Below are 27606 nucleotides of genomic sequence, written 5' to 3' on the forward strand. Positions count from 1 at the left end.
TCCTTTTCTTACTGCTGTTTCCCGTACGCACATACAGATTTGTAGAGGCGTATGAATGTACCTCGATTTGTTGCTGGGAATTCCTGCATCCTGCAGCCTACCGAAAACATTCAAAAAACCATCGATGCATTGAATGTTGGATATTTCCGTCCGTTCTGATGCTACTTTCTGGAGAATCCTACTTTGTTTTTTTTTGCGCTTACATGAGTGAGTCCTTTTGATTTCCTGTCCATTTTGCGATAAACCCGAACCCCGCTTTGGTTCGGTGTTTTTTTGCTATGGTTTTTTTGCGTTCAACCGACTTTTTTTTATGACCGACGCGCGTTGTATCCTGTCGCGCTTGTATCGCACCCCCTTTCTGTCCTCAATGTTGTGTTTATTTGGGCAAACGATACCGATACCTTCCACAAGTTACAGTTGCAAAGATGCAAATTAGTTTCAAACCGATCCCTTTGCGCGCGCAACAAAGAGACCCGCAGTTCCACATGGACCGAAGCTTGGATATTTAGACGGCAAAGTTACCGTTCTGTACGTCGCCGGCGAATTGAGTAGGAGTTGGGGAGGAGAGCCTACATTAGCCTTCAGGAGGCGTCGGATCCACCCTTTTCGGATCGTCCTTGATCTAAAAAAATTTTTTTAGTACATCCTCGATCTAAAAAAAATTTTTTTAGTACATCCTTGATATGAAAAAATTTTTTTTAGTACATCCTCGATCTAAAAAAAATTTTTTAGTACATCCTCGATCAAAAATAATTTTTTAGTACATCCTCGACCTAAAAAATTTTTTTAGTACATCCTCGATCTAAAAAAAATTTTTTTAGTACATCCCAGATCAAAAAAAATTTTTTTAGTACATTCTCGATCTAAAAAAAATTTTTTTAGTACATCCTTGATATGAAAAAATTTTTTTTAGTACATCCTCGATCTAAAAAAATTTTTTTAGTACATCCTCGATCTAAAATAATTTTTTAGTACATCCTCGATCTAAAAAAAATTTTTTTAGTACATCCTCGATCTAAAAAAAATTTTTTTAGTACATCCTTGATATGAAAAAAATTTTTTTAGTACATCCTCGATCTAAAAAAATTTTTTAGTACATCCTCGATCTAAAAAAATTTTTTTTAGTACATCCTTGATATGAAAAAATTTTTTTAGTACATCCTCGATCTAAAAAAATTTTTTAGTACATCCTCGATCAAAAAAAATTTTTTTAGTACATCCTCGATCTAAAAAAAAATTTTCAGTACATCCTCGATCTAAAAAAAATTTTTTTAGTACATCCTCAATCTAAAAAAATTTTTTTTAGTACATCGGCGATCTAAAAAAATTTTTTTAGTACATCCTCGATCTAAAAAAAATTTTTTTAGTACATCCTCGATCTAAAAAAATTTTTTTAGTACATCCTTGATATGAAAAAAATTTTTTTAGTACTTCCCCGATCTAAAAAAATTTTTTTAGTACATCCTCGATCTAAAAAAATTTTTTTTAGTGCATCCTCGATCTAAAAAAAATTTTTTTAGTACATCCTTGATATGAAAAAAATTTTTTTAGTACATCCTCGATCTAAAAAATTTTTTTAGTACATCCTCGGTCTAAAAAAAATTTTTTTAGTACATCCTCGATTAACAAAAAATTTTTTTAGTACATCCTCGATCTAAATAATTTTTTTTAGTACATCCCCGATCTAAAAAAATTTTTTTAGTACATCCTCGATCTAAAAAAATTTTTTAAGTACATCCTCGATCTAAAAAAATTTTTTTAGTACATCCTCGATCTAAAAAAATTTTTTTAGTACATCCTCGATCTAAAAAAATTTTTTTGGTACATCCTCGATCTAAAAAAAAATTTTTTAGTACATCCTCGATCAAAAAAAATTTTTTTAAGCACATCCTCGATCTAAAAAAATTTTTTTAGTACATCCTTGATATGAAAAAATTTTTTTTAGTACATCCTCGATCTAAAAAAATTTTTTTAGTACATCCTCGATCTAAAAAAATTTTTTTAGTACATCCTCGATCTTAAAAAAATTTTTTTAGTACATCCTCGATCAAAAAAATTTTTTTCGTACATCCTCGATCTAAAGAAAATTTTTTTAGTACATCCTCGATCTAAAAAAATTTTTTTAGTACATCCTCGATTTAAAAAAAAATTTTTTAGTACATCCTCGATCTAAAAAAATTTTTTCAGTACATCCTCGATCTAAAAAAAATTTTTTTAGTACATCCTTGATATGAAAAAAATTTTTTTAGTACATCCTCGATCTAAAAAAAATTTTTTTAGTACATCCTCGATCAAAAAAAATTTTTTTAGTACATCCTCGGTTTAAAAAAAATTTTTCTAGTACATCCTCGATCTAAAAAAATTTTTTTAGTACATCCTCGATTTAAAAAAAATTTTTTTAGTACATCCTCGATTTAAAAAAATTTTTTTAGTACATCCTCGATTTAAAAAAAATTTTTTAGTACATCCTCGATCTAAAAAAAATTTTTTTAGTACATCCTCGATCTAAAAAAAATTTTTTAGTACATCCTCGATTTAAAAAAAATTTTTTTAGTACATCCTCGATCTAAAAAAATTTTTTTAGTACATCCTCGATTTAAAAAAAATTTTTTTAGTACATCCTCGATTTAAAAAAATTTTTTTAGTACATCCTCGATCTAAAAAAATTTTTTTAGTACATCCTCGATTTAAAAAAAATTTTTTTAGTACATCCTCGATCTAAAAAAATTTTTTTAGTACATCCTCGACCTAAAAAAAATTTTTTTAGTACATCCTCGATCTAAAAAAATTTTTTTAGTACATCCTCGACCTAAAAAAAATTTTTTTAGTACATCCTCGATTTAAAAAAATTTTTTTAGTACATCCTCGATCTAAAACAAATTTTTTTAGTACATCCTCGATCTAAAAAAATTTTTTTAGTACATCCTCGATTTAAAAAAAATTTTTTTAGTACATCCTTGATATGGAAAAATTTTTTTTAGTACATCCTCGATCTAAAAAAATTTTTTTAGTACATCCTCGATCTAAAAAAAATTTTTTAGTACATCCTCGATCTAAAAAAAATTTTTTAGTACATCCTCGATCTAAAAAAAATTTTTTTAGTACATCCTTGATATGAAAAAAATTTTTTTAGTACATCCTCGATCAAAAAAAATTTTTTTAGTACATCCTTGATATGAAAAAAATTTTTTTAGTACATCCTCGATCAAAAAAAATTTTTTTAGTACATCCTCGATCTAAAAAAAATTTTTTTAGTACATCCTTGATATGGAAAAATTTTTTTTAGTACATCCTCGATCTAAAAAAATTTTTTTAGTACATCCTCGATCTAAGAAAATTTTTTTAAGTACATCATCGATCTAAAAAAAATTTTTTTAGTACATCCTTGATATGAAAAAAATTTTTTTAGTACATCCTCGATCAAAAAAAATTTTTTTAGTACATCCTCGATCTAAAAAAAATTTTTTTAGTACATCCTTGATATGAAAAAAAATTTTTTTAGTACATCCTCGATCTAAAAAAATTTTTTAGTACATCCTCGATCTAAAAAAATTTTTTTAGTACATCCTCGATCTAAAAAAAAATTTTTAGTACATCCTCGATCTAAAAAAAATTTTTTAGTACATCCTCGATCTAAAAAAAATTTTTTAGTACATCCTTGATATGAAAAAATTTTTTTTAGTACATCCTCGATCTAAAAAAATTTTTTTAGTACATCCTCGATCTAAGAAAATTTTTTTAAGTACATCATCGATCTAAAAAAAATTTTTTTAGTACATCCTTGATATGAAAAAAATTTTTTTAGTACATCCTCGATCAAAAAAAATTTTTTTAGTACATCCTCGATCTAAAAAAAATTTTTTCAGTACATCCTTGATATGAAAAAAAATTTTTTTAGTACATCCTCGATCTAAAAAAATTTTTTAGTACATCCTCGATCTAAAAAAATTTTTTTAGTACATCCTCGATCTAAAAAAAAATTTTTAGTACATCCTCGATCTAAAAAAAATTTTTTAGTACATCCTCGATCTAAAAAAAATTTTTTAGTACATCCTTGATATGAAAAAATTTTTTGTAGTACATCCTCGATCTAAAAAAATTTTTTTAGTACATCCTCGATCTAAGAAAATTTTTTTAAGTACATCATCGATCTAAAAAAAATTTTTTTAGTACATCCTTGATATGAAAAAAATTTTTTTAGTACATCCTCGATCAAAAAAAATTTTTTTAGTACATCCTCGATCTAAAAAAAATTTTTTCAGTACATCCTTGATATGAAAAAAAATTTTTTTAGTACATCCTCGATCTAAAAAAATTTTTTAGTACATCCTCGATCTAAAAAAATTTTTTTAGTACATCCTCGATCTAAAAAAAAATTTTTAGTACATCCTCGATCTAAAAAAAATTTTTTAGTACATCCTCGATCTAAAAAAAATTTTTTAGTACATCCTTGATATGAAAAAATTTTTTTTAGTACATCCTCGATCTAAAAAAATTTTTTTAGTACATCCTCGATCTAAGAAAATTTTTTTAAGTACATCATCGATCTAAAAAAAATTTTTTTAGTACATCCTTGATATGAAAAAAATTTTTTTAGTACATCCTCGATCAAAAAAAATTTTTTTAGTACATCCTTGATATGAAAAAAATTTTTTTAGTACATCCTCGATCAAAAAAAATTTTTTTAGTACATCCTCGATCTAAAAAAAATTTTTTTAGTACATCCTTGATATGGAAAAATTTTTTTTAGTACATCCTCGATCTAAAAAAATTTTTTTAGTACATCCTCGATCAAAAAAAATTTTTTTAGTACATCCTCGATCTAAAAAAATTTTTTTAGTACATCCTTGATATGAAAAAAATTTTTTTAGTACATCCTCGATCAAAAAAAATTTTTTTAGTACATCCTCGATCTAAAAAAAAATTTTTTAGTACATCCTTGATATGAAAAAATTTTTTTTAGTACATCCTCGATCTAAAAAAATTTTTTTAGTACATCCTCGATCTAAGAAAATTTTTTTAAGTACATCATCGATCTAAAAAAAATTTTTTTAGTACATCCTTGATATGAAAAAAATTTTTTTAGTACATCCTCGATCAAAAAAAATTTTTTTAGTACATCCTCGATCTAAAAAAAATTTTTTAGTACATCCTCGATCTAAAAAAAATTTTTTAGTACATCCTTGATATGAAAAAATTTTTTTTAGTACATCCTCGATCTAAAAAAATTTTTTTAGTACATCCTCGATCTAAGAAAATTTTTTTAAGTACATCATCGATCTAAAAAAAATTTTTTTAGTACATCCTTGATATGAAAAAAATTTTTTTAGTACATCCTCGATCAAAAAAAATTTTTTTAGTACATCCTCGATCTAAAAAAAATTTTTTCAGTACATCCTTGATATGAAAAAAAATTTTTTTAGTACATCCTCGATCTAAAAAAATTTTTTAGTACATCCTCGATCTAAAAAAATTTTTTTAGTACATCCTCGATCTAAAAAAAAATTTTTAGTACATCCTCGATCTAAAAAAAATTTTTTAGTACATCCTCGATCTAAAAAAAATTTTTTAGTACATCCTTGATATGAAAAAATTTTTTTTAGTACATCCTCGATCTAAAAAAATTTTTTTAGTACATCCTCGATCAAAAAAAATTTTTTTAGTACATCCTTGATATGAAAAAATTTTTTTAGTGCATCCTCGATCTAAAAAAAATTTTTTTAGTACATCCTTGATATGAAAAAATTTTTTTAGTACATCCTCGATCTAAAAAAAATTTTTTTAGTACATCCTAGATCAAAAAAAATTTTTTTAGTACATCCTCGATCTAAAAAAAATTTTTTTAGTACATCCTTGATATGAAAAAATTTTTTTTAGTACATCCTCGATCTAAAAAAATTTTTTTAGTACATCCTCGATCAAAAAAAATTTTTTTAGTACATCCTCGATCTAAAAAAAATTTTTTTAGTACATCCTCGATCTAAAAAAATTTTTTTAGTACATCCTTGATATGAAAAAAATTTTTTTAGTACATCCTCGATCTAAAAAAATTTTTTTAGTACATCCTTGATATGAAAAAATTTTTTTTAGTACATCCTCGATCTAAAAAAGTTTTTTTAGTACATCCTCGATCTAAAAAAATTTTTTTAGTACATCCTCGATCTAAAAAAAATTTTTTTAGTACATCCTCGATCTAAAAAAAATTTTTTTAGTACATCCTTGATATGAAAAAATTTTTTTTAGTACATCCTCGATCTAAAAAAATTTTTTTAGTACATCCTCGATCTAAAAAAATTTTTTTAGTACATCCTCGATCAAAAAAAATTTTTTTAGTACATCCTCGATCTAAAAAAAATTTTTTTAGTACATCCTAGATCAAAAAAAATTTTTTTAGTACATCCTCGATGTAAAAAAAATTTTTTTAGTACATCCTTGAACAAAATAAATTTTTTTTTAATACACCTGTTACAGACAATTCGGCGCGTGTTTGTTTGCTTACCCGACGTAACGGCACTGACAGGCAGGAGACAGGATAAGAGTGCCCATTACCGAAGGGACAGAGGAAACATCGCAGAGATGACGCGGGAAAAAAAAACGGCCATCGCGAGGGGGCCATTGGAGTTAAACAAATTTCAACGGCGAAACCGAAGAGATAAGACGTGGATTTTTTTTGAACACCACCATCGCACCGCGCGCGCTTAAAAGAACGACCCAACCCAATCAATTGACCGGAATAAAGTGTTAGTGGAAGAGCGAGTTAAAAGCACACGTCAGAGTAGCGTTTATTAATACGAACTTTAAGTTGGAGCCGAACTCCAAGATTTTCGAAAAAATTCACTCACTTTTCTGCTTGTGAATCGGTGAACACCAGACTGAGAATGAATCCTCGAAAACGATGTACCAAACCCGACCGCGAATTCCACAGTGCGACAACTGTCCGCAGTTCAGCTGGTGGAAGAGACACTGTTTCGATACCAGGAGTTGGTACAGCAAGCCAGGGAAGCGAACGAACGAACCGCTTGATCCAATCCTTCGAAGCAACGGATCACCAGAGAAGGACTCACGCGCCATCACGTGTGAGTATCGTTTCCGGATGGATCTTAGGCGAACGAGTTCTCAGCCTTTGATATCTCGCAGGCACAATACATCGCCCATCGCAAGGGAGAAAGCGGGATCTGCCGACGTTCACAGGCAATCCCGAAGAATGGCCAACGTTTCTATGCCTGCTTCGAGTACACCACGGAGACGTGCGGCTAAAACTGGCTGAACGACTGCAGAAGGCCCTAAAAGGGGGAGCGCATTAGAGCTCAGATTTCCACGCTTAGAATGCTTTTCGGACGTCCTGAGATTATTGTTCACTCCCTGGTAAACAGGCCAACAGGCGAGCAATGCCAGCGCCCAAGCATGGCACGTCTCGAAACGCTCATCGACTTCGGTGTCGCGGTGTTCAGAACCTCTGCGCGACTATCACGGCATCAGGGCTGGATGAATACGTGTGTAATGTGGCGTTATTAAACGAGCTGACGGAACTCGCTTGCCATCGTCGCTGAACGTTCGCGGTAAGTTTCGGATCACTTTAGTAACAATTTCGCTGCTGTTGTGGTGTCGAAAGTCAAGAGATAGCAAAAGAGGAGGCCATTCCTTTAATTTTCTTCCTTTTTTATACAAACTTTTGAGTGCCACTCACGGGAGTGGCAACTCACTATTCACTCAAATCATCACTCGCTGGACAACTCCTCAAACAAACAACTCCTCGACGAAAGCAATTGTTCGTTTAGGTTGAAACATCTTGGGCGAACAGTCGCTGAAGCTCAACTGGGGGATGCCATCGAATCAGCTTGGGTCACGTTACGCTTTCGACTTTCGCTTCAACGACTGGCTGAGTCATCTAGTGGTGGAAGCAGCCAGCATTGGTGAGCATTTCGTCGGTGTACACTCCGCGGGGTTCAGCGGAAAGCAGACAACATCGACACGTGAATGCGGCATCTGGCGACCGATGCAAAACCCGGAGCTTCACAACCAGCAGTGTGCCAGCATTCAATGCGCCAAAGTAGAAAGCTGCCCCGATTTTCTGGCAACGGATATCGGGGACGCCCGCTGGCACAGCAGTGCGTGAGGTGCGTCTGTGTCGAAAATGGCTCGAACAACACCAGCGTTGGCGTTCCTGGACGACGGTTCGCCAGCCACCTTCACAGAACAAGCTTTGATAGAAGAATTGGGAATTCTCTGGTCTGGTGGACCGGAAATCAGAAAAGAGTGGAGCAAAACATCAATTAGGGTGTCGTTGAGAATATTTCTACCGCCCAATGTACATTTGCCGTGGACAGGCCTGGCGCTACCAAAACAGAGCCTATGCGCACAGAAACTTCAGGGCACCTGTCCGGCCTCATAAACTGACCTCATACACGAATGTTACACCTAGCGTTTCTCATTGGTAATGACAACTGCCCTCTAAGTCATCCGCTTACGTATCGAGCGGGCCATTCGAATGAACCAGGAAGGGCGGCCAAAACGTCTACGGTTCTTACCAAAAAAAAAAAAAACCCCCCGGTGATGGGAACGAGATTCTCAACCACCTTTAGACCGCAGATGTGTGCGTGTGTGTATGGACAACAACGGCGATGCAATAATCGGTATGCAGCTGAAGGAATTCATCCCGTAGGTTCGAAAGAAGATCAACAAGCGGTGGATGTTTTGACTGCGAGAAACCCCCGTTTGAAGGGCGAACGAGATATGAAACTATGAGCTTATACGAGCTGTGGAAAATACAGCACAGTCCTGCAACCGGCAAGTAAAACGATGGCAACGCTTCGAAGAAATGACAAAAAAGAACCCGATGTTGAGAGCTGCCATTGTTGAGAAAACAATGCATGAGTACGAGAGAAAAGGCTCACGTCGAGAGAACTATCGGAAAAGTACGATACAGATTTGGTAATTTACCCAATTTTCCCGGCCATGAATCCCAACAACGCTTTTTGACGCTGCTGCCGCCGCCAAAGGTAAACGGTGCTAGGTCCTAAACACGTTTCCGCTCAAGGGACTCTCAGATCAGCGGGTCTGAGCTTCTATAGCAGTTTTTGTACAAAATTCAGAGAATTCCGTGCAAGCGTAGTAGGAGACATCGAGCAAATGTTCTTCTTCCAGGTGGCCATGGTCAGACCGAGCTCCAGACGTGTATGTGTCATTGTGACCGTGATGACATTTGGTGCCGCGCACTACGTGAAGAACCTGAATGTTGAGCGATTTAAAGCCGAATTTTTCACGTACCTTCGAATGCACAGTCGAAGAGCATTCTGTTGGATGAGCTACATATGCTGGCGAGTGTCGAAACTGCAGAAGAAGAAGAAGCCATAAGAAGGCTGGCAAACGATGTGCGAAGTATACATTCCCAAGGTGGCTTCGAACTGGAAGGAACTGGCTGTCTAATTCATGCGCGGTCATGAATTCATGACAAAAGCGAAAGATGTTCACGTAGGCACCTGACGCGAAAAACGGAAAAAGAGATTACGAATGTACGCAATCCGACACATTTGCCTATAAAATCTCACCCAGAAACGATCTGCTCGTCGTGCTGATGGGAGTGAAGCAGCCGACAAAACACGCGAGGTGTTACGCATGATGAGGATCTACGACGCGTTGGGTCTCTTGGGCGATGTTCCTGAAAGGTCTGCTTCAAGAGTTTTCTGGCGTGCTAACGTCACCATTTTACCCGACAGTCTGTAAAACTCAGACTACCAACGTGCTATCGTCAGATAATCGTCGACGACGACGCTGACTCGAAACATTCTGCAGCTGCGACGCGAGCGAAAATGGAATGGCACCACAGTTGCCAAACTTCCGACCTTTCCGAAGAATGGTGGATCTATCGAATGCGCTCTTGTAGGGTAGCGTCCCCCGCTGCGATTTCTTTCGCTCCCTCGTCTCCCTCGTGACGTCATCTGTTGGTTAAGGGTCGGATCGTCGCCGATATCTCGTCAGTCGGTAGCATCTCGAGTCGGAGAAATACTCGAGTCCACCCAACTTTCACGACGATTGGCAGTGGCTGCCAACGAAGGTGAATGTAGCCGATGATGGTACGAAGTGGTCAACAATTCCCAGATCTGATCCCCGCCTCAAGCCGATGCACTCAAGGGGCAGCCAAGGCGGAACAAACCGCGGTCATAATTATTTTTTTTTCTCATAACTAAGCTACCATTTTGCTATACAAATAGATTTAAAAGTGCTTTTATAACAAAACTTCAGCATTGTTTTTGATATTTTGCACATCCAGAGGGCGCCACTGTGCGCAGTTTTTCCTGCGTTTCAGGTGCATTTTGTCTCAATCCCTATGATAGGGGAGAGTGTTATTGATAACGATTTTTTGTATTTGAATTTGAATCCCAAACATGTTGCATGCTTTAATCGAGTCAAAAATACAGTTCAAAAAACCAAAAAAAGTTTCTAAAAAAAACAAATGCGTGAGGTCAAATCACATGATCTCTATACATATTTCTCTCTCGCTTTTTTGGTATTTAAATTGTATTTTCTGTAATTCATATACAAATTCTTAACAAAGTAAAGGTATGGTGCATAGGTTATAAAATTATCTACTCTGTCAATGCATTGTATCAAACTCAAGTTTAAGTATGAGATAAATGCACATCCACCATTAAAATTGCAATTGTCGAATTGAACGCAAATATAAAACCAACAAATGTTGATCAAAATGTTAGTTTATAAGGGAAGAAATAACCAATTAGAAGTTATTGAAAGCTTCACGCTTAGTAGCTACATTGCAAATGATTATGTTTCAACTCCGTGAGAAACAATTTTTTTTAGTACAATTAACATAATCTCATTTTATGTTTTGCTAGAGGAAAAAATCATAAAGCGCTTCTGAAACGTTCACCTTTTGCCAATATATATCTGCTTCCTTCTTGTGCAAATTTGGATCACGACTAGTCTGTAGTCCTGTTTTCTTGTCCTTTGATTTATCCTCTTCTTAATGCTTAATGATATCCCTGTGTCTGTAACAGGCAGAGTAAATCTATAATCATTTGCAACAAAAAACGGGTAGTCTATGTTAGATCTGAGTTCCATCACCAGTTGGGTTACAAAACAGGCAAGGATATCACATCAAATCAATATCAATTTATATACGGTGGTGTGAGTAATGGAATTAAATATAAAATTGTACATTTACATTTCGTTAAACATTAGAGGAAATGTTATTTAAAAAAAAAGGCGAAGGAAAATCATACCTTTCCGTGCAAGTTAATATTCTCTTTAAGGTGAATTTTGCAAAATATTGCAAAAAATATTCAGCAGAAAGATTGAAAAATACTTTTTGCGAATTAAATAATTTACATTTCAGGCATTGATGCTTATAAAAAACAGCTCAGTGCTTCGTTGGTACGGCTCTTTCTCGTCAATATTAGTACAGTCGCTGTTCGCTGTGTTTGGTTCGCTACCGCGCGTATTTGCGGTTCGAAGTGGGTCCGGGCGCGTTTCACCATTACCATTATCATATGTTAGGGTATGTTTTAGGCAAAAAATTGGAAATAAACAATTTTAAACCTGTTTTTGTTCTTCATTACCAACGTTAAAAAAACATGATTTTTTTTTGGTTTTTTATTTAGTTATAGCCCCAAAAAACATTTGCTTATATAAATTTTATAATTTTTGTTACACTTTTACTCAAAAGAAGACTAGCTTATGTTGCTAATGATATACAATTTATCTATTTTACACCTTTTAATGTACTATTAAAATAGTAAGTTGAATTGTGGGTGACTGACGAGCTGAAATGTTTTAGCTTTTTGGCAAGCCTTTTTTGATTTTTGGAGCTTTTTTGCATCTTCGAAGAAATACAATGCCTAGAAGTCTACAATTCCGGAATTTTTTTTAGCTAACTATCTGACTTTCAATCGGCAATATCAGATTTAGCAAAAGCGAATAAAACAAAAAACATTGGACTTATGATCGCCCTTGCGCCCTACGTGCGATGCACTCAAAAGGACCGAGCTTTCTATGGCAGACGGAAAAGCAATGGCCAACTTGATACGACGGAAGAACTACGCCGCAAGCTCCTGCATCATTCCAGCACTAAATCACTTATTCAGATCGACCGATTCTCTAATTGGAACAGGCTGCTCAGATCTGTTGGATACGTTATTCGGTTTTCGAATAATTGTATGCACAGAAGAAACGGGAAAAAGACCACGACAGGACCGCTCACACAGGGAGAGTTGAAAACAGCAGAACGCGTAATTATAAAACAAATTCAACGAGAAGCGTTTTCAGGCGAGATCTGTCGACTGGAGAGCCGCGTAGTAAAACAGCATCCGTGGTCGAAAACCCGTCGAACAAAAGCAGCGTGCTGTAGAAACTCTCACCCAAGTGGTGGGCGTTTCGAAAACTGCCCTGGAATAGATGAGTCACTGCAGAAGCCAGTAATTCTACCGAGACGACACACAGAGGAACTGACTTGCTGATGCTTTACTGCCACGTACGCCAGCGACACTGTAATCATCAGACCGTTGTTTACGAACTGAGCGCCAGATACGCGCTTGTTGACGGAATATAAGCGCGTCCGGAAAACCTGTCAATATTGTCGCATTAGAAAGGCGACTCCTGAACCGCCGTTAATGGGAGGCATTCCCCAACAAAGGACGGCCATTCATCAGCGTGCATTTCGGCCCAATGAGCGTAGTAGTTGCACGTCGCCAGGAGAAACGTTGGGGAGTGATTTGCACCTGCTTGACGACACGAGCAGTACACCTAGAAATCGCTCACTCACTAACTAAGTGCGTCCTGCATCTTAGCGATCCGTCGTTTTATTGCTAGACGAGGAGTTTCCGCGCGAAAGCATCACCGATAGAGGGACAAATTTCGTAGGCTCATCGAGAGAGAGTTGACGGAAGCCCGGAGGAATGTTGATGAGGATAAGTTGATTGCCGAGTTCACTAGTCGTGAAGTGTGAAGTGGAACTTCAACCCGCCAGCGGCTCCGCATTTTGGAGGGTGTTGGGAACGACTCGTTCCGTCGGTGAAAAAAGTACTTTATTCAGTTCGAGTTGCCGCGTACGCCCAACGACGAAATATTGCAATCTACGCTGGCCGAAATAGAAACGAAAGAGAAGAAGAATGATATGAAAAAAAATTTTTTAGTACATCCTTGATATGAAACAAATTTTTTTAGTACATCCTCGATTAAAAAAAAATTTTTTTTAGTACATCTTCGATCTAAAAAAATTTTTTTAGTACATCCTCGATCTAAAACAAATTTTTTTAGTACATCCTTGATATGAAAAAAATTTTTTTAGTACATCCTCGATCTAAAAAAATTTTTTTTGTACATCCTCGATCTAAAAAAATTTTTTTAGTACATCCTCGATCTAAAAAAATTTTTTTAGTACATCCTTGATCTAAAAAAAATTTTTTTAGTACATCCTTGATCTAAAAAAAATTGTTTTTGTACATCCTCGATCAAAAAAAATTTTTTTAGTACATCCTCGATCTAAAAAAAATTTTTTTAGTACATACTTGATATGAAAAAAATTTTTTTAGTACATCTTCGATCTAAAAAAAATTTTTTTAGTACATCCTTGATATGAAAAAATTTTTTTAGTACATCCTCGATCTAAAAAAAATTTTTTTAGTACATCCTTGATATGAAAAAATTTTTTTAGTACATCCTCGATCTAAAAAAAAATTTTTTAGTACATCCTCGATCTAAAAAAAATTTTTTTAGTACATCCTCGATCTAAAAAAAATTTTTTTAGTACATCCTCGATTTAAAAAAAAATTTTTTAGTACATCCTCGATCTAAAAAAATTTTTTAAGTACATCCTCGATCAAAAAAAATTTTTTTAGTACATCCTCGATTTAAAAAAAATTTTTTTAGTACATCCTTGATATGAAAAAAATTTTTTTAGTACATCCTCGATCTAAAAAAAATTTTTTTAGTACATCCTTGATATGAAAAAATTTTTTTAGTACATCCTCGATCTAAAAAAATTTTTCTAGTACATCCTCGATCTAAAAAAATTTTTTTAGTACATCCTCGATCTAAAAAAATTTTTTAGTACATCCTCGATCTAAAAAAAATTTTTTTAGTACATCCTTGATATGAAAAAAATTTTTTTAGTACATCCTCGATCTAAAAAATTTTTTTTAGTACATCCTCGATCAAAAAAAATTTTTTAGTACATCCTCGATCTAAAAAAAATTTTTTTAGTACATCCTTGATATGAAAAAAATTTTTTTAGTACATCCTCGATCAAAAAAAATTTTTTTAGTACAACCTCGATCTAAAAAAAAATTTTTTAGTACATCCTCGATCTAAAAAAATTTTTTTAGTACATCCTCGATCTAAAAAAAATTTTTTTAGTACATCCTCGATCAAAAAAAAATTTTTTAGTACATCCTTGATATGAAAAAATTTTTTTAGTACATCCTCGATCAAAAATAATTTTTTAGTACATCCTCGATCTACAAAAAAATTTTTAGTACATCCTTGATATGAAAAAATTTTTTTTAGTACATCATCGATCTAAAAAAATTTTTTTAGTACATCCTCGATCTAAAAAAAATTTTTTTAGTACATCTTCGATCTAAAAAAATTTTTTTAGTACATCCTCGATCTAAAAAAATTTTTTTAGTACATCCTCGATCCAAAAAAAAAATTTTTTTAGTACATCCTCGATCTAAAAAAAATTTTTTTAGTACATCCTCGATCTAAAAAATTTTTTAGTACATCCTCGATCTAAAAAAAATTTTTTTAGTACATCCTTGATATGAAAAAAATTTTTTTAGTACATCCTCGATCCAAAAAAAAAATTTTTTTAGTACATCCTCGATCTAAAAAAATTTTTTAGTACATCCTCGATCTAAAAAAATTTTTTTAGTACATCCTCGATCTAAAAAAAATTTTTTAGTACATCCTCGATCTAAAAAAAATTTTTTTAGTACATCCTCGATCTGAAAAAAATTTTTTTAGTACATCCTCGATCAAAAAAATTTTTTTAGTACATCCTCGATCAAAAAAAATTTTTTTAGTACATCCTCGATCTAAAAAAATTTTTTTAGAACGTCCTCGATCTAAAAAAATTTTTTTATTACATCCTCGATCTAAAAAAAATTTTTTTAGTACATCCTCGATCTAAAAAAAATTTTTTAGTACATCCTCGATCTAAAAAAAATTTTTTTAGTACATCCTCGATCTAAAAGAATTTTTTTAGTACATCCTCGATCTAAAAAAAATTTTTTTAGTACATCTTCGATCAAAAAAAATTTTTTTAGTACATCCTCGATCTAAAAAATTTTTTTAGTACATCCTCGATTTAAAAAAAATTTTTTTAGTACATCCTTGATATGAAAAAAATTTTTTTAGTACATCCTCGATCAAAAAAAAATTTTATAGTACATCCTTGATAAAAAAAAAATTTTTTTAGTACATCCTCGATCAAAAAAAAATTTTATAGTACATCCTTGATAAAAAAAAAATTTTTTTAGTACATCCTTGAAAAAAATAAATTTTTTTTAGTACACCTGTTACAGACAATTCGGCGCGTGTTTGTTTGTGTACCCGACGTAACGGCACTGACCGGTAGGAGACAGGATAAGAGTGCCCATTACCGAAGGGACAGGGAAACATCGCAGAGATGACGCGGGAAAAAGAAAACGGCCATCGCGAGGGGGCCATTGGAGTTAAACAAATTTGAACGGCGAAACCGAAGCGATAAGACGTGGATTTTTTTTTGAACGCCACCATCGCACCGCGCGCGCTTAAAAGAACGACCCAACCCAATCAATGGACTGGAATAAAGTGTTAGTGGAAGAGCGAGTTAAAAACACACGTCAGAGTAGCGTTTATTAATACGAACTTTAAGTTGGAGCCGAACTCCAACATTTTCGAAAAAATTCACTCACTTTTCGACTTGTGAATCGGTGAACACCAGACTGAGAATGAATCCTCGAAAACGATGTACCAAACCCGACCGCGAATTCCACAGTGCGACAACTGTCCGCAGTTCAGCTGGTGGAAGAGACACTGTTTCGATACCAGGAGTTGGTACAGCAAGCCAGGGAAGCGAACGAACGAACCGCTTGATCCAATCCTTCGAAGCAACGGATCACCAGAGAACGACTCACGCGCCATCACGTGTGAGTATCGTTTCCGGATGGATCTTAGGCGAACGAGTTCTCAGCCTTTGATATCTCGCAGACGCAATACATCGCCCATCGCAAGGGAGAAAGCGGGATCTGCCGACGTTCACAGGCAATCCCGCAGAATGGCCAACGTTTCTATGCCTGCTTCGAGTACACCACGGAGGCGTGCGGCTAAAACTATGACCGACTGCAGAAGGCCCTAAAAGGGGGAGCGCATTAGAGCTCAGATTTCCACGCTTAGAATGCTTTTCGGACGTCCCGAGATTATTGTTCACTCCCTGGTAAACAGGCCAACAGGCGAGCAATGCCAGCGCCCAAGCATGGCACGTCTCGAAACGCTCATCGACTTCGGTGTCGCGGTGTTCAGAACCTCTGCGCGACTATCACGGCCTCAGGGCTGGATGCATACGTGTGTAATGTGGCGTTATTAAACGAGCTGACGGAACTCGCTTGCCATCGTCGCTGAACGTTCGCGGTAAGTTTCGGATCACTTTAGTAACAATTTCGCTGCTGTTGTGGTGTCGAAAGTCAAGAGATAGCAAAAGAGGAGGCCATTCCTTTAATTTTCTTCCTTTTTTATACAAACTTTTGAGTGCCACTCACGGGAGTGGCAACTCACTATTCACTCAAATCATCACTCGCTGGACAACTCCTCAAACAAACAACTCCTCGACGAAAGCAATTGTTCGTTTAGGTTGAAACATCTTGGGCGAACAGTCGCTGAAGCTCAACTGGGGGATGGCATCGAATCAGCTTGGGGCACGTTACGCTTTCGACTTTCGAGCTTCAACGACTGGCTGAGTCATCTAGTGGTGGAAGCAGCCAGCATTGGTGAGCATTTCGTCGGTGTACACTCCGCGGGGTTCAGCGGAAAGCAGACAACATCGACACGTGAATGCGGCATCTGGCGACCGATGCAAACCCGGAGCTTCACAACCAGCAGTGTGCCAGCATTCAATGCGCCAAAGTAGAAAGCTGCCCCCGATTTTCTGGCAACGGATATCGGGGACGCCCGCTGGCACAACAGTGCGTGAGATGCGTCTGTGTCGAAAATGGCTCGAACAACACCAGCGTTGGCGTTCCTGGACGACGGTTCGCCAGCCACCTTCACAGAACAAGCTTTGGTAGAAGAATTGGGAATTCTCTGGTCTGGTGGACCGGAAATCAGAAAAGAGAGGAGCCAAAAAATCAATTAGGGTGTCGTTGAGAATATTTGTACCGCCCAATGTACATTTGCCGTGGACAGGCCTGGCGCTACCAAAACAGAGCCTACAGCGCACAGAAACTTCAGAGCACCTGTCCGGCCTCATAAACTGACCTCATACACGAGTATTACACCTAGCGTTTCTCATTGGTAAATGACAACTGCCCCACTAGGTCATCCGCTTACGTATCGAGCGGGCCATTCGAATGAACCAGGAAGGGCGGCCAAAACGTCTACGGTTCTTACCAAAAAAAAAAAAACCCCGGTGATAGGAACGAAATTCTCAACCACCATTAGACCGCAGATGTGTCCGTGTGTGTATGGACAACAACGGCGATGCAATAATCGATATGCAGCTAAAGGAATTCATCCCGTAGGTTCCAAAGAAGATCAAAAAGCGTTGGATGTTTTGACTGCGAGAAACCCCCGTTTGAAGGGCGAACGAGATATGAAACTATGAGCTTACGAGCTGGGGAAAATACAGCACAGTCCTGCAACCGGCAAGTAAAACGATGGAACGCTTCGAAGAAATGAAAAAAAAAAGAACCGGTGTTGAGAGCTGCCATTGTTGAGAAAACAATGCATGAGTACGAGAGAAAAGGCTCACGTCGGAGAGAACTATCGGAAAAGTTCGATACAGATTTGGTAATTTACCCAATTTTCCCGGCCATGAATCCCAACAACGCTTTTTGACGCTGCTGCCGCCGCCAAAGGTAAACGGTGCTAGGTCCTAAACACGTTTCTGCTCAAGGGACTCTCAGATCAGCGGGTCTGAGCTTCTATAGCAGTCTTTGTACAAAATTCAGAGAATTCCGAGTAGGCGTAGCAGGAGACATCGAGCAAATGTTCTTCTTCCAGGTGGCCATGGTCAGACCGAGCTCCAGACGTGTATGTGTCATTGTGACCGTGATGACATTTGGTGCCGCGCACTACGTGAAGAACCTGAATGGTGAGCGATTTAAAGCCGAATTTTTCACGTACCTTCGAATGCACAGTCGAAGAGCATTCTGTTGGATGAGCTACATATGCTGGCGAGTGTCGAAACTGCAGAAGAAGAACAAGCCATAAGAAGGCTGGCAAACGATGTGCGAAGTATACATTCCCAACGCGGCTTCGAAGTAAGGAACTGGCTGTCTAACTCATGCGCGGTCATGAATTCATGACAAAAGCGAAAGAAGTTCACGTTGGCACCTGACGCGAAAAACGGAAAAAGAGATTACGAATGTACGCAATCCGACACATTTACCTATAAAATCTCACCCAGAAACGATCTGCTCGTCGTGCTGATGGAAGTGAAGCAGCCGACAAAACACGCGAGGTGTTACGCATGATGAGGATCTACGACCCGTTGGGTCTCTTGGGTGATATTCCTGAAAGGTCTGCTTCAAGAGTTTTCTGGCGTGCTAACGTCACCATTTTACCCGACAGTCTGTAAAACTCAGAATACCAACGTGCTATCGTCAGATAATCGTCGACGACGACGCTGACTCGAAACATTCTGCAGCTGCGACGCGAGCGAAAATGGAATGGCACCAGTTGCCAAACTTCCGACCTTTCCGAAGAATGGTGGATCTATCGAATGCGCTCTTGTAGGTATAGCGCCCCCCCTGCGATTTCTTTCGCACCCTCGTCTCCCTCGTGACGTCATCGGTTGGTTAAGGGTCGGAACGTCGCCGATAGCTCGTCAGTCGGTAGCATTTCGAGTCGGAGAAATACTCGAATCCACCCAACTTTCACGACGATTGGCAGTGGCCGATGATGGTACGAAGTGGTCAACAATTCCCAGATCTGATCCCCGCCTCAAGCCGATGCACTCAAGGGGCAGCCGGGAACAAACCGCGGTCATAATTATTTTTTTTTCTCATAACTAAGCTACAATTTTGCTATACAAATAGATGTAAAAGTTCTTTTAGAACAAAACTTCAGCATTTTTTTTTTATGTTTTGCATATCCAGAGGGCGCCACTGTGCGCAGTTTTTCCTGCGTTTCAGGTGCATTTTGTCTCAATCCCTATGATAGGTGAGAGTGTTATTGATAACGATTTTTTGTATTTGAATTTGAATCGCAAACATGTTGCATGCTTTAATCGAGTCAAAAATACAGTTAAAAAAAGCTAAAAAAGTTTCTAACAAAAAACAAATGCGTGAGGTCAAATCACATGATCTCTTTATATCTCTCTCTCGCTTTTTTGGTATTTAAATTGTATTTTCTGTAATTCATATACAAATTCTTAATAAAGTAAAGGTGTACATAGGTTATAAAATTATCTACTTTATCAATGCATTGTATCAAACTCAAGTTTAAGTATTAGATAAATGCACATCCACCCTTAAAATTGCAATTGTCGTTGAACGCAAATATATAAAACCAACATTGATCAAAATGTTAGTTTATAAGGAAAAAACTAATCAATTAAAAGAGATATTAAAAGCTTCCCACTTAGTAGCTACATTGCGAATTTTTATGTCCGTCAACTCCGTGAGAAACAATTTCGATAGTACAATTAACATAATCTCATTTTTTTGTTTTGCTAGAGGAAAAAATCATTGCGCTTCTGAAACGTTCACCTTTTGCCAATTTATATCTGCTTCCTTCTTGTGCAAATTTGGATCACTACTAGTCTGTAGTCCCGTTTTTTTGTCCTTTGATTTATCCTCTTCTTAATGCTTAGCGATATCCCTGTGTCTGTAACAGGCAGAGTAAATCTATAATCATTTGCAACAAAAAACGGGTAGTATATGTTAGATCTGAGTTCCATCACCAGTTGGGTTACAAAACAGGCAAGGATATCACATCAAATCAATATCAATTTATATACGGTGGTGTGAGTAAAAAGTTATGCTGCTGATTGCACATAAAATTGTACATTTACATTTCGTTAAACATGGAAGGAAATGTTATTTAAAAAAAAAGCAAAGGAAAATCATACCTTTCCGTTCAAGTTAATATTCTCTTTAAGTTGAATTTTGCAAAATATTGCAAAAAATATTCAGCAGAAAGATTGAACAATACTTTTTGCGAATTAAATAATTTACATTTCAGGCATTGATGCTTGTAAAAAACAGTTCAGTGCTTCGTTGGTACGGCTCTTTCTCGTCAATATTAGTACAGTCGCTGTTCGCTGTGTTTGGTTCGCTACCGCGCGTATTTGCGGTTCGAAGTGGGTCCGGGCGCGTTTCACCATTACCATTATCATATGTTAGGGTATGTTTTAGGCAAAAAATTGGAAATAAACAATTTTAAACCTGTTTTTGTTCTTCATTACCAACGTTAAAAAAACATGATTTTTTTTTGGTTTTTTATTTAGTTATAGCCCCAAAAAACATTTGCTTATATAAATTTTATAATTTTTGTTACACTTTTACTCAAAAGAAGACTAGCTTATGTTGCTAATGATATACAATTTATCTATTTTACACCTCAATGTGCTATTAGAATAGTAAGTTGAATTGTGGGTGACTGACGAGCTGAAATGTTTTAGCTTTTTGGCAAGCCTTTTTTGATTTTTGGAGCTTTTTTGCATCTTCGAAGAAATACAATGCCTAGAAGTCTACAATTTCGGCATTTTCTTAGCTAACTATCTGACATTCAATCGGCAATATCAGATTTAGCAAAAGTGAATAAAACAAAAAACATTGGACTTATGATTCGCCCTTGCGCCCTACGTGCCTTGGCCTGGGTGTCGAACCGTCGCTTAAGTGACGCCGAGTATCGAGCAGTTACGTAGGTGACAGTCCACCAGCCGTTTTGTTTTGCAGTTGCAATGCAGATTCTCTTGGGCTCGACGTCCAGGCGAACGCGGGTCTTTTTATTAGATTTCCTTTCGCTGTTGCTCTTCGTACCGCTCCGTCGTCGTTCGATCGTGTTATTTTGACAACACGCCCCCGTGGCCAGCAGTTACGGTACATCGTTTCATCAACTATCAGCACGATGTCGTTTTTCCCTTAGTGGCGGAGTCGGTTCGAACCACTGCGTCCGTTTGCCCGAGCTTGTGCCGCTTTCCAGTTATTCCAGTTAGGGCTGCTGGCGAGTCGTCGCATTTGACTAACTGCGTCATACCTGTCGAGGACCCTCGAAGAAAATGGTTAGGCGTAAGCGGGTCGCCGTGTCTTCGCTGTTCGCAGCGAACGTGCGTTAGCGGTCGAGCATTAATGAGGTTTTTCCACCTCGATGAGCGCGTTGCTCAGGACTGCATCCGAGGGATGTCTCTCGTTCCGGGTATTTGTCAGCATCCGCTTGACGGACTGAATCATCCGTTCCCATGCCCCGCCGAATGCTGTGGTGCCGCAGGAGCATTGACCTTCCATAAGGGCTTTGGTGCCCCGAATTCTGAATTCCCAATTAAACAAAATCCCCCCAAACGCTTCTCTGACTTACGTCCGTTTACGACTATCATCGGGCCAAAAACCAATCAATGCCAGCATATGAGAACGACTGACTGGGAGCTCGCTCATCTGAGGGGGGTGGGTGGGTGGGCTTTGACTTCCGCAGCATGCACAGCTTACACTCTCTGGACACTCGTCGGCAGGTTGATCGAAGCGACGGAATGTCATACATTTGCCTTACTTCGTTAATGACCGTCTCCTGGCAACCGTGTTTGAACCACCGATGCATGTCATCGATGACGATTTGGGAAGGAGAATCGGTCGCTTAGCTGACGGTTCCGCAATGTGGCATCCATCTTTCCTTCCGTGCATCCTCAAGGACTCCCCCTAGGTACCGCTGAATTCTTCTGTAGCTTGACGTACGCTTCCGGGTACGCTTGCTGCTGCACTTCACGAAGGATAAAGATTTCAGCTTTCGTTAACTCTTCGCGCGTAAGGCCCACGCTGGAGCGCGATGACGGATTGCGCCGGTGTCGGATAAATCGCAACACGTAGGCAGCGGTGCGGACCAGCCTCGTCTAACGGGAAAATCCAGAGAAGTCAATTGTTGGTCGATTAACATAATACACGCCGACTAATTGTGCTTCTTTTCGTATCTCCTCGTAGGTATGTATGTTCGCTGGTTGAGCTATATTCCATTCTGCTTCAAGTTGTTTGGCGCACCGGGCTTGGATGGGTCAAAGCATCCTTGAACAAAAAAAATTTTTTTAGTACATCCTCGATCTGAAAAAAATTTTTTTAGTACATCCTCGATCTAAAAAAATTTTTTTAGTACATCCTCGATCTAAAAAAAATTTTTTTAGTGCATCCTCGATCTAAAAAAAAATTTTTTTAGTACATCCTTGATATGAAAAAATTTTTTTAGTACATCCTTGATATGAAAAAATTTTTTTAGTACATCCTCGATCTGAAAAAAATTTTTTTAGTACATCCTTGATATGAAAAAAATTTTTTTAGTACATCCTCGATCTAAAAAAAATTTTTTTAGTACATCCTTGATATGAAAAAAATTTTTTTAGTACATCCTCGATCTAAAAAAAATCTTTTTAGTACATCCTCGATCAAAAAAAATTTTTTTAGTACATCCTCGATCTAAAAAAAAATTTTTTAGTACATCCTTGATATGAAAAAAATTTTTTTTGTACATCCTCGATCAAAAAATATTTTTTTAGTACATCCTCGATCTAAAAAAAATTTTTTTAGTACATCCTCGATCTAAAACAAATTTTTTTAGTACATCCTCGATCAAAAAAAATTTTTTTAGTACATCCTCGATCTAAAAAAAAATTTTTTAGTACATCCTTGATATGAAAAAATTTTTTTTTGTACATCCTCGATCAAAAAATATTTTTTTAGTACATCCTCGATCTAAAAAAAATTTTTTTAGTACATCCTTGATATGAAAAAATTTTTTTTAGTACATCCTCGATCTAAAAAAAATTTTTTTAGTACATCCTTGATATGAAAAAAATTTTTTTAGTACATCCTCGATCTAAAAAAAATTTTTTAGTACATCCTTGATATGAAAAAAATTTTTTTAGTACATCCTCGATCTAAAAAAAATTTTTTTAGTACATCCTTGATATGAAAAAAATTTTTTTAGTACATCCTCGATCTAAAAAAAATTTTTTAGTACATCCTCGATCTAAAAAAAAATTTTTAGTACATCCTCGATCTTAATAAAATTTTATTAGTACATCATAGATCAAAAAAAATTATTTTAGTACATCCTCGATCTAAAAAAAATTTTTTTAGTACATCCTTGATATGAAAAAAATTTTTTTAGTACATCCTCGATCTAAAAAAAATTTTTTAGTACATCCTTGATATGAAAAAAATTTTTTTAGTACATCCTCGATCTAAAAAAAATTTTTTTAGTACATCCTTGATATGAAAAAAAATTTTTTAGTACATCCTCGATCTAAAAAAAATTTTTTTAGTACATCCTTGATATGAAAAAAATTTTTTTAGTACATCCTCGATCTAAAAAAAATTTTTTTAGTACATCCTTGATATGAAAAAAATTTTTTTAGTACATCCTCGATCTAAAAAAAAATTTTTTAGTACATCCTTGATATGAAAAAATTTTTTTTAGTACATCCTCGATCTAAAAAAAATTTTTTTAGTACATCCTCGATCTAAAAAAAATTTTTTTAGTACATCCTTGATATGAAAAAATTTTTTTTAGTACATCCTCGATCTAAAAAAATTTTTTTAGTACATCCTTGATATGAAAAAAATTTTTTTAGTACATCCTCGATCTAAAAAAAATTTTTTAGTACATCCTTGATATGAAAAAAATTTTTTTAGTACATCCTCGATCTAAAAAAAATTTTTTTAGTACATCCTTGATATGAAAAAAATTTTTTTAGTACATCCTCGATCTAAAAAAAATTTTTTAGTACATCCTCGATCTAAAAAAAAATTTTTAGTACATCCTCGATCTTAATAAAATTTTATTAGTACATCATAGATCAAAAAAAATTATTTTAGTACATCCTCGATCTAAAAAAAATTTTTTTAGTACATCCTCGATCTAAAAAAAATTTTTTTAGTACATCCTCGATCTAAAAAAAAATTTTTTAGTACATCCTTGATATGAAAAAATTTTTTTTAGTACATCCTCGATCTAAAAAAATTTTTTTAGTACATCCTCGATCAAAAAAAATTTTTTTAGTACATCCTCGATCAAAACAAATTTTTTTAGTACATCCTCGATCAAAAAAAATTTTTTTAGTACATCCTCGATCTAAAAAAAATTTTTTTAGTACATCCTTGATATGAAAAAAATTTTTTAGTACATCCTCGATAAAAAAAATTTTTTTAGTACATCCTTGATCTAACAAAATTTTTTTAGTACATCCTCGATCTAAAAAAAATATTTTTAGTACATCCTCGATCTAGAAAAAATTTTTTTAGTACATCCTCGATTTAAAAAAAATTTTTTTAGTACATCCTTGATCTAAAAAAATTTTTTTAGTACATCCTCGATCTAAAAAAATTTTTTTAGTACATCCTCGATCTAAAAAAAATTTTTTAGTACATCCTCGATCTAAAAAAAATTTTTTTAGTACATCCTCGATCTAAAAAAAAATTTTTTAGTACATCCTTGATATGAAAAAAATTTTTTTAGTACATCCTCGATCTAAAAAAATTTTTTTAGTACATCCTCAATCTAAAAAAAATTTTTTAGTACATCCTCGATCTAAAAAAAATTTTTTTAGTACATCCTTGATATGAAAAAATTTTTTTAGTACATCCTCGAACTAAAAAAATTTTTTTAGTACATCCTTGATCAAAAAAAATTTTTTTAGTACATCCTGGATATGAAAAAAATTTTTTTAGTACATCCTTGATATGAAAAAAATTTTTTTAGTACATCCTCGATCTAAAAAAAATTTTTTAGTACATCCTCGATCTAAAAAAAAATTTTTAGTACATCCTCGATCTTAATAAAATTTTATTAGTACATCATAGATCAAAAAAAATTATTTTAGTACATCCTCGATCTAAAAAAAATTTTTTTAGTACATCCTCGATCTAAAAAAAATTTTTTTAGTACATCCTCGATCTAAAAAAAAATTTTTTAGTACATCCTTGGTATGAAAAAATTTTTTTTAGTACATCCTCGATCTAAAAAAATTTTTTTAGTACATCCTCGATCAAAAAAAATTTTTTTAGTACATCCTCGATCAAAACAAATTTTTTTAGTACATCCTCGATCAAAAAAAATTTTTTTAGTACATCCTCGATCTAAAAAAAATTTTTTTAGTACATCCTTGATATGAAAAAAATTTTTTAGTACATCCTCGATAAAAAAAATTTTTTTAGTACATCCTTGATCTAACAAAATTTTTTTAGTACATCCTCGATCTAAAAAAATTATTTTTAGTACATCCTCGATCAAAAAAAAATTTTTTTAGTACATCCTTGATATGAAAAAATTTTTTTAGTACATCCTTGATCTAAAAAAATTTTTTTAGTACATCCTCGATCTAAAAAAAATTTTTTTAGTACATCCTCGATCTAAAAAAATTTTTTAGTACATCCTTGATATGAAAAAAATTTTTTTAGTACATCCTCGATCAAAAAAAATTTTTTTAGTACATCCTCGATCTAAAAAAAAATTTTTTAGTACATCCTCGATCTAAAAAAATTTTTTTAGTTCATCCTCGATCTAAAAAAAATTTTGTTAGTACATCCTCGATCTAAAAATATTTTGTTAGTACATCCTCGATCTAAAAAAATTTTTTTAGTACATCCTCGATCTAAAAAAAATTTTTTTAGTACATCCTTGATCTGATGAGAATGAGAAATCATACATAGGATTTAATAAAGATTCCGAAAGAGCGAGCTCCTATTTCACGCAAGTGGGTGTTCGAAATTAAACATATTGACGATGGATCTGAAGAACACCATAAGGCGAGATTAGTGACTAGATGTTGAACGTCATGGTTTTGATTATTTCAAAACATATTCGCCGACTGCAAGACTTAATACTTTGCGAATAACACCAGCAGTGGCGCATCAGGAGCGTATCATAATCCACCAGTTGGATAAGAAAAATGCTTTTCACACCGGAACAATAGACGAGGAAATATATATGACAATGCCGAAAAGGATTGAAAACGAAAACAGACTTTTATGTCGATTAAAAGAGTCGGTATATGGATTCAAACAGGCTTTAAGAGCATGGAAATGTTGATTCCATAAGTTTGTAGAAAAGCTTGGTTTTAGAAGGAACACAACTGAAAAATGTCTATATTTACGAGAGTCCGGAGAAAAACAATTGTTTCTATTAATCTACGTGGATGACATGCTTTTGATTGGACATCAACTAAAATTGTTACAAGTTGGGAAGCAGTGCTTATCAAAGGAGTTTGAAATGAAGAATATAGGAGAAGTAAAATGTTTTCTTGGCTTAAAGTTCAAAAGAAAGGTCGAACAACGTATAAGTATAGTAACGAATATAATCATATTAGCCAACGAGCGTTTTTCAAAAATGTGCAATAGCGTTTTAACATGAAAGACTGCAAACCAGTTTCAACTCCTATGGAAAATCGGGTAAAAATGTATATAAGCCCTCGTCCGACAGCATGGGTTGGTGTCTGAGGAAATTAGCAATGACAGTACTTAGATTGACAGCATTTAGCCGATATTTTTGTTTTCAACTAGATCAAACATGCTCTATTACTGAATGATATTAACTGAAACAATAACACTCTTATCTATTTTTGGTTCCTACTCATTTACTCAAAAGAAATAATTTAGTCTGTAAGAAGCATAATCAAATCGCACCTAGCGCCAAACACATGAATTGTTTTTTTTTTCAATCCACTAAAACTGTGATTCTTATTAATTGTGATGTGCCGACCATGCACATGAAATAATGGTGCAGATCAGAAACAAAACATGCGAGACGGGCTTTTGCTAGGCAAATTCAAGTCAGTTTCACGTTATGGCTAATATGGCGATCTCAATATATATTTTAATCGGCGTCATAAGTTGGCCTTAAAAGAAAGAAGGTTAGCCGTTGGCAATGGAGCTCGTGTCATGAGACTCGACGGCTGAATCTGTATACTTTTGATACTTAAACATTTCAAGATAAAAATTTTATCATCAATTCCAACTTTTTGCTCTAATTCGACCTGAAACAATTCAAATTTGCAAAGGCAAGGAAGAGAGGCAGCAAAAGCAAGGCAGTATAGCACACAAGACCAAAGCAGCACAAATAGGTTAGGGAACATTTCGAAGAATCCTCTCCCTTTGTTTCCCACTGAAAACACACAGAACGAATGTTCCACTCCAACATAAGCTCGCGGTGTCATGGTAGAGAAGAGCATGAACCGAAAATAACGAGATCACA

Source organism: Anopheles nili, unplaced genomic scaffold, assembly GCF_943737925.1.
Source record: "Anopheles nili unplaced genomic scaffold, idAnoNiliSN_F5_01 U_low_cov_2, whole genome shotgun sequence".
In the NCBI taxonomy this organism is placed as follows: Eukaryota; Metazoa; Arthropoda; class Insecta; order Diptera; family Culicidae; genus Anopheles; species Anopheles nili.